Raw genomic sequence first — 8,518 nt, 5'->3', positions numbered from 1 at the left:
TACGCTTCATCAAAAATCCCTTCCTTTTTTTCTTCTTTCTTTTTTTGTCGCCCAGTCTGGAGTACAGTGGTGCAATCTCGGCTCACTGCAACCGCTGCCTCCTGGGTTCACGTGATTCTCCTGCCTCAGCTTCCAGACTATCTGGGACTGCAGGCGTGTGCCACCACACCCAGCTAATTTTTGTAGTTTTTAATAGAGATGGGGTTTCACTATATGTTGGCCAGGCTGGTCTCAAACTCCTGAGTTCATATGATCCACCCACCTTGGCCTCCCAAAGTGCTGGGATTACGGGCATGAGCCACCACACCTGGCCTATTATTTCATTTTTTAAAGGTAATTTTTTTTCTGGTTTCAAAAATTAATACATGCTTATTTTTAAAAAATAATATGTATAAATCAATGTGTATTTAAAAAAAAAGATATAATTTTTTATATATGGAACTCTTCACGAATTTGCGTGTCATTCTTGCACAGGGGCCAGGCTAGTCTTCTCTGTATCATTCCAATTTTAGTATATATGCTGCCGAAGCGAGCACCAATGTGTATTTTAAATAAACTCCAAAGCCTGCCTCCTTAGATATGACCACAGTTCTGTTTGTTGTGTAAGTCTTCACATTTTTCATGCATATGTAAAAATAATACAATTTTATTTATTTATTTATTGACATAGGGTCTTGCTTTGTTGCCGGGGTTGGACTGTAATGGCATGCTCATGGCTCACTGCAGCCACTTCCTCCTGGGCTTAAGTGATCCTCCCACCTCAATCTCTTGAGTAGCTGGGAACCCAGGATTTTACCATGACATCTGGTTCATTACTTCTTGTAGAGATGAGTTCTCACTATGTTGCCCACACTGGTCTAGAACTCCTGACCCCAGGTGATCCACCCACCTCTGCCTCCCAAAGTGCTGGGATTACAGGCATGAGCCAACGTGTCTGGCCTGACACTTCACTTTTATGAGCCCATCTACCTTTTGAAACCAGAAGTATGGGCCTCAGAAGAGGATGAGAACCAACGTTTTTTTTTTTAATTTTTTAAAATAAAAGACAGGGTTTCACCATGTTGGCCAGGATGGTCTCGAACTCCTGACCTCAAGTGATCTACTCTCCTTGGCCTCCCAAATTGCTGAGATTACAGGTGTGAGCCACCATGCCCATCTAAGAACCAACATTTTAAAAGAACTTTTCAAAAGCCTGAAACTTCCCTATATACTTTGCATATGTTATACCCAAAATACTCCTGCAAAGTTGGTATTATTATTTTATTAATGTTTAGAGTCAAGGTCTCATTCTGTTGTGCAGGCTGGAGTGCAGTGGCATGATCATAGCTCACTGCAGCCTCAAACACCTAGGCTCAAGCAATCCTCTGCCTTCAGCTTTCTGAGCAACTAGGACTTCAGGAAGCCACCACTAAGCCCGGCTAATTTTAAGAAATTTTTTGTAGAGATGAGGTCTCACAGTGTTGCCCAGACTGGTCCCAAATTCCTGGCCTCAAGCAATCCTTCCACCTCAGCCTCCCAAAGTGTTGAGATTACAGGCATGATTCACTGTGCCTGGCCTAAAGTAAGTATTATTAATTCCATTATATGGAGGAGGAAAGGAAAGAAGGGGAGATGAAATTGATCAAATTAGTAATCTCTAGCCAGTCCTCAGGAGATTTAGCACTGGGCAGTGTTCAAGTTGGATTTAAGAAGAGGCAGAGCTGAGAGTGGTGGCTCACACCTATAATCCCAGCACTTTGGGAGGCCAAGGTGGACAGATCACAAGGTGGAGAGTTCGAGACCAGCCTGACCAACATGGTGAAACCTCATCTCTACTAAAAATAAAAAAATTAGCTGGTCACAATGTAAAAACTGTCAAAAAAAAAAAATTAGCTGGGTGTAGTGGCACGTGGCTATAATCCCAGCTACTCAGGAGGCTGAGGCAGGAGAATCGCTTGACCCCAGGAGGCAGAGGTTGCAGTGAGCCTAGATTGCACCACTGCACTCCAGCCTGGGTAACAAGAGCAAAACTCTGTCTCAAAAAAAACAAAAGAAGGTTTAAGAATTCAGCCATCATTTGAAAAAAAAAAAAAAAAAAAAAGAGGCAGAGTGGTATCAGTATCACCAGTCTGCCCCACATGGGTAAGGGAGAGATTTTTCTGGCAAGACTGAAGACACTCTGATACCCTCCTTTCTCTGACACACACTAACTCAGGTGTAAGAGTAATTTAGGCATGAGTCAGTAAAAACACTTTCTCAAGACACTGTCTAGCTGTCTCGGGATCTTGTCCTGCTGAGGCTTGAGCACAAGTAGAACACAATCCTTGCTGGCTGGGCCCTGTTCTGGAATGACTGAGCTGTCCAGCATGGCCAGTGTGTAAATGTCAAGTAAACACCAAATTCAAGTGCAATTTAACTATTGTGCTGGGACTGTTTGTTTTAGATATAATAGCAGGAAAGGAGAAGGAGAGGGAGGGGAGAAGTACATATCACTTCACAAGGCAAAACATGAATATCGTGAGCGCTTCCTTGGCCAACTTGAATGTCGAGAGACCAATATCAAATAAATAAAAAGCCTGCACTCCATGCTGCAAAAATAAGCATGTCCATTTGCTTAAAAAAAAGATTTTTCAGATGAGGGAACATTTTCCAGTCAATCACCCTGCAGCAAAGTCATCCTGTTGAATTTGTGACTCACAGGCTCTCTGTCAATAGACGGAGTCAGCCCAACATTATGACTTCACTGGGAGATGAAGCAAAAGCTGGGAGATGAGGCAGGACCAGCTTTAAAACAAGGCTCTAAGCTCAGACAACAAATACCAAAAGAAACACTGACTACTCACAGGCTGGGTAATTGCATTTGTTGCTTCTTTTTCTTTGTTTCTTTTATTTTTAATTTTTTGTTTTTTCATTTTTTATTTCTTTTTAGTGACGGGGTTTCACCATGTTGTCCAGAATGGTCTCGAACTCCTGACCTCAGCTGATCCACCCACCTCGGCCTCCCAAAGTGCTGGGATTACAGGCGTGAGCCACCACGCCCAGCCCTTCTTTTTCTTTATTTCTTTGTTTTATTTTTTATATTTATTATTATTATTATTATATATATTTTTTTGAGATGGAGTTTCGCTCTTGTTACCCAGGCTGGAGTGCAATGGCGCGATCTCGGCTCACCGCAACCTCCACCTCCTGGATTCAGGCAATTCTCCTGCCTCAGCCTCCTGAGTAGCTGGGATTACAGGCACGTGCCACCATGCCCAGCTAATTTTTGTATTTTTAGTAGAGACGGGGTTTCACCATGTTGACCAGGATGGTCTCCATCTCTTGACCTCATGATCCACCCGCCTCGGCCTCCCAAAGTGCTGGGATTAAAGGCGTGAGCCACCGCGCCCGGCCTATATTTATTATTTTTTTTAGAGACAGGGTCTCGCTATGTTGCCCAGGCTGGAATGCGGTGGCTATTCACAGGCATGATCCCACTACTGATCAGCATGGGAGTTTTGACCTGCTCTGTTTCCAGCCTGGGCCAGTTCACCCCTCCTTAGGCAACCTGGTGGTCCCCTGCTCCCGGGAGATCACCATATTGATGTTGAACTTAGTGCAGACACCTGATTGGCATAGCGCACTGAATAGCTGGGACACTGTAGGCACGTGCCACTGCACCTGCCCTTTTTCTTTATTTCTTGCTTGTCCCCTAGAAAAGAACCACTCTGACTTTGGCTTCATGCTTTCGTTGCCATTAACATTGATGGAGGACACAGTTATTGTCAAGGCTATGACTTTGCGTGGTGCTCCATATACATTGTTATCTCATTCTGTTCTCATGGCAATTCTATAAGGTAGGTGGTATTTGTATTATTTAATTAAATTAATTAATTATTTTATTTTATTTTATTTTATTTTTTGTTTAAAGATGGGGTTTCACCATGATGGCCAGGCTGGTCTCGAACTCCTGACCTCAGGTTATCCACCCACCTTAGCCTCCCAAACTGCTAGGATTACAGGCGTGAGCCACCGCGCCCGGCTAATTAATTATTTTTTTTGAGATGGAGTCTCGATCTATTGCCCAGGTTGGAGTGCTGTGGTGCAATTTTGGCTCACCACCTCTGCCTCCCCGGTTCAAGCAATTCTCTCTACCTCAGCCTCCCGAGTAGCTGGGACTACAGGTGCCCACCACCACACCTGGCTAATTTCTGTAGTAGAGATGGGGTTTCACCCTGTTGGTCAGGCTGGTGTCGAACTCCTGACCTCATGATCCGCCCACTTTGGCCTTCCAAAGCACTGGGATTGCAGGCTTGAGCCACTGTGCCCGGCCTATTTATTTTAAGAGGCAGAATCTTGCTTTGTTGCCCAGGCTGGAGCAAAGTGGGGACAATCACTGCTCGTTGTAACCTCAAACTCTTAGACTCAAGCAATCCCCCCACCTCGGCCTCCCAAGTAGCTGGGACTACAGGCACGTGCCACCATGCCTGGCTAATTTTTCAATTTTTTTTTTTAAGGCAGAATCTTGCTCTGTTGCCCAGGCTGGAGTACAGCGGTGAGATCTCAGCTCACTGCAACCTCTGCCTCCTGGGTTCAAAAGATTCTCTTCCCTCAGCTTCCTGAGTAGCTGGGACTACAGACACCTGCCACCACAACTGGCTAATTTTTGTATTTTTAACAGAGATGAAATTTCACCATATTGGCCATGCTGGTCTGGAACTCCTGACCTTGTGTTCCGCCTGCATCAGCATCCCAAAGTTCTGGGATTACAGACGTGAGCTACTGCACCTGGCCTAATTTTTTAATTTTTAGTAAAGACAGATTCTCACTTTGTTTCCCAGGCTAGTCTCAAACCCCTAGTTTCAAGCAGCCCTCCTGCTTAGGCCTCCTAAAATGCTGGGATTTCAGGTGTGAGCCACTGCACCTGGCCTGTATTATTTTATATGAGAATAATTGAGGCCCAAAGAGGTTAGGTAACTGTAAGCTTCTGCTTAAGGATGCTCACCCAGTTCTCCCTGGCTTCAATTTCAAATTTTGTGTGATTTTCGGACTGCCTCCTATTTTGTTATCCTACTGTAAGCCAGACATGAACCTTGGCACTAGGTTCTCACCAATAAATCAGACATAGTTCTTACCCTCAAAGAGCTTGGGGCCAGCCAGAATACTCTTGTCTTGGTGTTCAAGTCCTATGTGACACAATCAGTTTAGGTTGCCTGTAAACCAGTTAATATTTAAGATAGTACCAACAGACTTGCTACTTGTTTTCCAAGTCGCTGCTATTTGCAGATATCTCAGGAATGCCTGTGGGGATAGAAAAGCCACTAAGAGATAATAAACCACAAAGGAGTGTACGTGGAGTGAAAATGGCTGATCAGAGGACAAAACTTGCAGCCAGTCAGCTCTGCCTGGCCTGCTGGTTGTGGGGCGATAGTGGCTTAAAGTTTGGTCTTGTCTAGCCACAGAGCAGGCTAGGCGGGGAAGGCCTGAGCTCTAGTCTGGACTTGGCTCCCACACACTTTGGAGAGTGGGTCCACTGTCTGCTCTCTTCAGAACCTGTGGAGGGGCCAGGAGTGGTGGTTCACGCCTGTAATCCCAGCACTGTGGAGGCTAAGGTGGGCGGATCACCTGAGGTTGGGAGTTCAAGACCAGCCTGACCAACATGGTGAAACCCCATCTTTATTTAAAAAAATAATAATAGGCTGGGCGTGGTGGCTCACACTTGTAATCCTAGCACTTTGGGAGGCCGAGGTAGGTGGATCACCTGAGGTCAGGAGTTCAAGACCAGCCTAGCCATCATGGTAAAACCCCATCTTTAAAAATTTTTAAAAAACCAAAAAACCTGTTGAGGTTCTGAATTTTCTACAAGAAGACAGATGAAAGTTGAAGACTAACGTTCTTTCTTTTTTTTTTTTGAGTCTCAGTCTGTCACCCAGGCTGGAGTGTATCAGGTGTATCACGGTGATCTCGGCTCACTGCAACCTTTGCCTCCCAGGTTCAAGTGATTCTCCTGACTCAGTCTTCCAGGTACCTGGGGCTACAGGTGTGTGCCACCACACCTGGCTTATTTTTGTATTTTTAGTAGAGATGGGGTTTTACTGTGTTGGCCAGGCCAGTCTTGAACTCCTGCTCTTGTGATCCGCCCACCTCGGTCTCCCAAAGTGCTGAGATTACAGCTGTGAGCCACCGCGCCCGGCCGAAAAATTGACTTTCATGTGTGGTTAAAGTCCACAGGTGGGTTCATGACTCTCAGACAAAGATTAAGTACAGCTTTGAGGCTGTGACTTCACGATAGAGACACAGGGTGCAGAATGGATTGAGGCTCTCATACACAAATCCAATCCACTGTTAAGATTGTCTCTTTGTAACTTCTGGACTTTGATGAAAAAAAAAAAAGATTTGTCACTCTTGGCAGGGTGCAGTGGCTGATGCCTGTAATCCCAGCACTTTGGGAGGCCTAGGTGGGTGGATCATCTGAGGTCTCCTGACCAGCCTGGCCCACATGGTGAAGCCCCATCTCTACTAAAAATACAAAAACTAGCTGGGCATGGTGGTGGGCGCCTATAATCCCTCCTCGGGAGGCTGCAGCAGGAGAATTGCTCAAACCCAGGAAGTAGAGGTTGCAGTGAGCCAAGATCACACCACTGCTCTCCAGCCTTGGTGACAGAGCAAGACTATCTCAAAAAAGAAAGATTATCGCTTGTGTACTTGGACCCAACATATAAAAGGTGCTGCTGTCATACCTAGACATAGGACAGGTGGGGGATACTTAATCTCAGCTCTGGACCTTCCTGAAGGTATGATTGTGACATAGCCAGTAAAGGCAGGGCTCTTTATCTGTGGCAAGAGGAGGAAGAGAAGAAAGTCTTTGTGCTCAAAAGTGTCAGGATTCATCTGCATGGCTAAGTTAGTTCTTATTTTGGATGGAAGGCTTCTGCCTAGAAATTCTATTTTTTTTTTTTTTTTCCTGGGCTCAAGCAATCCTTCTATCTCGGCCTCCCAAAGTGTTGGGATTATGGGCATCAGCCACTGCACCTGTCCCAGCCTAAATATTCTCACACTGGAAATGTAAAGAGCAGTGGACCAGCTGGCTCTCAAGGCTGGGACATTCTATCTCCTTAGCTCTTCTTGCAACTCTGCTGAAAATTGAGCTCATAAAGTAGTTTTGCTCCTGAAAAAACAAAAACAAAAACAGAAACTGTTGTCTGCTTCAACAAAAGGAGTTCTTAAAGTTCTTTGCCTTTATTTTAATATAACACCTATTCTTTCTCCTTTGTTTTTATTGTCTCAGAGTTCTCCCAGTTCTAAGAAGCTGTCAGCATATATAATATATTCCCTGGTTACCTCAGTCCCCTTCAAGTTTCAGTCCTTAAAAGTTTTCTTCTTAATGGTTGGGAAAATTCTTGAAAGGACACAGTCAATACGGCTTTGCTGGGATATCCTTCTTAAAAATTTATTTTGGCTCTTTGTTGTTTGTCAAGGCTTCAGAGAGCCCTGCAAGTCAGAGTACTCCATTTACCATTTAGAATTTCTCCCCTTCTAGTTGGCCAACATCGTTTTTCCACTGTAATCCGCCTGAAAAACAAACAGGAAAGTTTACACTGGTCTCTGTGTCAACCATCTGCACCTGCAATTATCTCTACAACAATGTTAGAGCTGGAAGACCAACTCTGGGGTGTGTGTGTGTGTGTGTGTGTGTGTGTGTGTGTGTGTGATATTTGGGGAGCAGCAGCTATGTGTCTGGCTCAGGGTTAGGCATTGGGAACACAAATGGCGAACAAAGATAGATGAGATCTGGCCGGGCGCGGTGGCTCACCCCTGTAATGCGAACACTTTGGGAGGTCAAGGTGGGAGGATCACCTGAGGTCGGGAGTTTGAGACCAGCCTGAGTAACATGGAGAAACCCCATCTCTACTAAAAAATACAAAATTAGCCAGGCATGGTGGTACATGCCTGTAATCCCAGCTACTTGGGAGGCTGAGGCAGGAGAATCGCTTGAACTCAGAGGCAGAGTTGCAGTGAGCCGAGATTGTGCCATTGCACTCCAGCCTGGGCAACAAGAGCAAAACTCTGAAAAAAAAAAAAAAAAAAAGATAGATGTGATTCCTACTCACAAGGAGCTTATAGTCTATTGCCAGAAGAAAGATATTAATCAATTAATCGTAAAAGTAAAACCAGTCTGCAATCACTGCTCTGACCAAGGATACACAGTATAGCAAAGCTTGTCATAAGGAAAATTAACCTAGTTAGGGTTTCTTTTTTTTTTTTTTTTTTTTTTTAAGAGACAGGGTCTCGCTATGTTGCCCAGGCTGGAGTGCAGTGGCTATTCACAGGCACGATCCCACTACTGATCAGCACGGGAATTTTGACCTGCTCCATTTCTGACCTGGGCCAGTTCACCCCTTCTTAGGCAACCTGGTGGTCCCCTGCTCCCAGGAGGCCACCATATTGATGCCAAACTTAGTGCGGACACCTGATCGGCATGGCGCACTACAGCCCAGAACTCCTGGGCTCAAGCGATCCTCCCACCTCAGCCTCCTGAGTAGCTGGGACTACAGGCACG

General features: G+C 45.2%; 1 non-coding gene across 1 annotated transcript; it reads right to left on the bottom strand.

Annotated features, from left to right (window-relative positions):
* Positions 1-429: 429 nt before the first annotated feature.
* On the bottom strand, positions 430-536 carry LOC119466958. The gene has a single exon (XR_005195471.1). It is a non-coding gene; the product is annotated as a U6 spliceosomal RNA (small nuclear RNA).
* Between the last annotated feature and the right edge of the window lie 7,982 nt (positions 537-8,518).

This window comes from Cebus imitator, unplaced genomic scaffold, assembly GCF_001604975.1.
Source record: "Cebus imitator isolate Cc_AM_T3 unplaced genomic scaffold, Cebus_imitator-1.0 Scaffold244, whole genome shotgun sequence".
NCBI lineage: Eukaryota > Metazoa > Chordata > Mammalia > Primates > Cebidae > Cebus > Cebus imitator.
Note: the sequence above shows the minus strand (reverse complement) of the source record. Positions and strands in the feature narration are given on the sequence as shown.